Below are 3,554 nucleotides of genomic sequence, written 5' to 3' on the forward strand. Positions count from 1 at the left end.
TTTCTTTCTTTCTTTCTTTCTTTCTTTCTTTCTTTCTTTCTTTCTTTCTCTCTCTCTCTCTCTCTCTCTCTCTCTCTCTCTCTCTCTCTTTCTTTCTTTCTTTCTTTCTTTCTTTCTTAAATGTATTTGATTGTTACAGGGTCTCACTGTGCAGCTCAGACTCATGGAGATCCTCTTGCTTTCAGCCTCCCCAGCCCTGGGATTGCAGGTGTGCACCACGACTCCCAGACTCTGGCCAGCACAGCCCACCCTGGGGGCAGGGGTGGAGTGGCACATGGTACTGGGGATCAAACTGCGGTCCCTGCACTTACCTAAGCTTACCTAAGCAGGCACTTTAACCACTCAGCTATCTCTCCAGCCCACTATGAATATTTCTTAAGCTCCTACTATGTGCCGTGTTTCTTGGGCTGGCAGGATATAGAAATAAATTTTATTAACCTGAAATATCTGTATCATATCACATAGAAGCTCTCTAGAAAGTTTGAATTCAGAGACATCCCCACACGCCTTCCCACCCTTAAGAGTAATTCATGTCAGATAGAAGGAAAATCCAATCATGAAAATTCATGAGGCCTGTATAGGGGACGATGTGGATATAAATTTTAATCACTAAGGAGATGTGCAGGCTTTTCTGATTAGTATCAAGAATATTCTGTTCCCCGGAAGAGAAAACCAGCATGTCCATCTCTACTGCTGACTTGAGTAATGCTTCAGGCCATGGGCCCCATCGTAAGTATCCAAGAGCAGAATTCTCCTTCTCCTTAAAAAAAAGAGGTTTAGCTGAGTGTGGCAGTGCATGTCTATAATCTGAGCACTCAGGGAGCTAAGACAGGACGGATGCAAGTTCTAGTTCAGCCCAGGCAATTTAGTGGACTTAGTGAGATCCTGTCTCAAATTAAAGATGTAAAATGGGATGCGGATGTAGCTTGGTGAGGTCTTGGGCTCAGAGCTCAGTACTGAGAAAAATGAGGTTTAATGAAGTGCAGTCTATGCATCGTAGGATCAATCTATGAAAAAAAAGACCTAAGTAAGTGGAAGTGCATCTCACATTCATGGATCACTGGTGTGAATATTGTTCGGACCGTCATACTTCTCAAAGTGACCTTTTAAAATTATATTTGCCATTTTCTTTCTTCTTATTTTGGAGCTCCTATTATGTGCAAGTTACCCATAGTTAACAGAGTCTTGCATGTCTTCAAAGATAGGTTCACATCCCTTTGTCCTTTTTCTTTCTTTCAAATTGGATAATCCTCATTGATATATCAGTATTTCTTATACTGGCTCAAATCTGCTGTAAACTCTTCTACTGAATATTTTATTGGTACATTGTATTTTTACACCAAAATTTATATTTTTAAAACAATTCTTAACTCTATTAGCATTCTCCATTTGGAAACTGCTGGCAGTTGGGAAGCAGATTGGGGGGAATGCGGGGACCACCCAGACTCTGACTCAGTGGCTCTAAAAGCCAGTCTTAGCCCTAACTACAAAAGACTGGACCTGTCCCTCTGGTCAGTGACTAGTGGAGTGGCCTTGGCCCAAGCCACAGCCTATGACAGGATAAGGACACTTCCCCTGCCCTATGACCAGTGTGTAAGAGAAGTTAGTGGTGTGCAAAATACAAAGCCGTATAAGGCCTCGAAGGCACCAACTGTACATGGGTCCCGGAGGATCTGGTCCCTACCCAAGGGCACCACAGCAATTGGGACAACACCATAAAGACAATCACAGTGCAGAGAAGTGGACACCTAGAACTCTGTCAGCTCAAGGCCAGTCCCAGCCCCCACATCCAGAGGCCAAGATCGGCCCCACACCCAGCACAAGTCCTACTGAAAACATGGCAAGGTTATGCAACCCACTTGTGGGATCTGACTTGGACGCGACTACAGGACTGTGGAAACCAGAGGAATTTTATTATTTTTCTTTGCTTGCTTGGGTGGTTTTCCTTTTTCTACCTGGCTGGGATTAGTTGTTATTTATGTTTTTATATTCATTATTTAGGTTTCTTACCTTTATTTTTGTTTTATTCTATTCATCTTCTTTCTCTTTTTCCTCAACTTTTTAAAAGATTTATTTAGTACAGGGTCTACAGGGTCTCACTACACAGCTCAGACTCCTAGTGATCTTCCTGTTTTCAGCCTCCCAAGTGCTGGGATTACAGGCATGTACCACCACGCCCAGTCTCAATCACCATCTCAGAGTGCCTCGGGGATGGGGCTGGTATGGCACACCAGGGATCGAACCCGGTCCCTGTGTCTGCCTAAGCAGGTGCTTTAGTCCTCTGAGCTATCTGGCCAGCCCTTCAACTAACTCTTGATTATATGATATTTTCATGTGAGTGAATATTTTCTCTTCTCTTTCTGATTTGCTTCAATATATATATATATATTTTTTTTTCTTTCTCTCCTTTACTCTTCTCCAGTTTCCCAAAACTTGAGTGATCATCCTTTGCCTTCAAATCCCATGTGTACTATATTTCTCCTCATTCACCTCTCTGTTTTGTCCTTTATCCCTCTTAAATCCTCTTACTCCCCACAGGCTAAAATTATGCTAAGCAAAAACTCATTGCATACAAGTTCCTGGTATATGTTGGGCTTCATTACACAACATTTACCTATGGTTAAAGGTAACAAATTAATAGTTACCACAGTTTTGAAGTTGCTAGGCTATGCTTGATGCTACTGTTACTGTTAATTATACTACTTTGTCCAGGATGTGATACAAGTTGTAATCAGCTTTCTCCTTTGTATGAGAGCACTGTGATATTTTGAGGTCGTAACCATCACCATGGTCCAGTACCAAAGGGCTGGTGCTGAGCCAATCAGACAGCAACTGATTATCCTTAATACATCGAGAAGGTAGGTTCTTAGGATAGACACAGAGACTAAGAACCACCTACCTCTAAAAGATACTTCTGTGGAACAGACATTTCCTATGGAAATCCCAATACTATGATAAAGCTATCTACCATAAGAAATCTGTAAGCACCAACACAGAAAAATAGAAAACAAAATAAAAATTAGAAAATGACAAAACAGAAGCAAAATGTAGCCCAGATGTACAGCCTACTCAGGACAAGTCCAGAGCACAATGAGATAAAGGGAATTGGAAGCTACCCACTGGAACTTGCTGAAAAAATAGCAGCAGATGTGACAAAATGACTGGATGAAGCTATAGAAAAAATAATCTCTCAGGTAAAAAAAGAAATGGCAATTAAAATAAAAGGCTTGCTCAATAAATCTAGAATACATAAAAATAGAAGCGCTTAGAAAAGCAAAGCTGTGCAATCAATCCCCAACATAGGAAAGAAAGAATTCATGAAACAGATCCAAGCAGATATCCAGGAGATTAGAAATTACATATGCAATGGGCTGAGTGAAGACAAGGATAGGTTATCAGACCTAGAAGACAGAATTGCAGTTAGCAACCATGAAAGTAAAGATATCTTAGAAACAAAAAGGGAAGGGCTGAGGAGATGGCTCAGTAGAATAAGCACTTGCTTGGCAAGTTCAAGGGCCTGAGTTCAATCTCTGGTTCCGAAAAAAAAAAAAAAA

The sequence above is a fragment of the Octodon degus genome, unplaced genomic scaffold (genome assembly GCF_000260255.1).
Source record: "Octodon degus isolate 3935 unplaced genomic scaffold, OctDeg1.0 scaffold00197, whole genome shotgun sequence".
NCBI lineage: Eukaryota > Metazoa > Chordata > Mammalia > Rodentia > Octodontidae > Octodon > Octodon degus.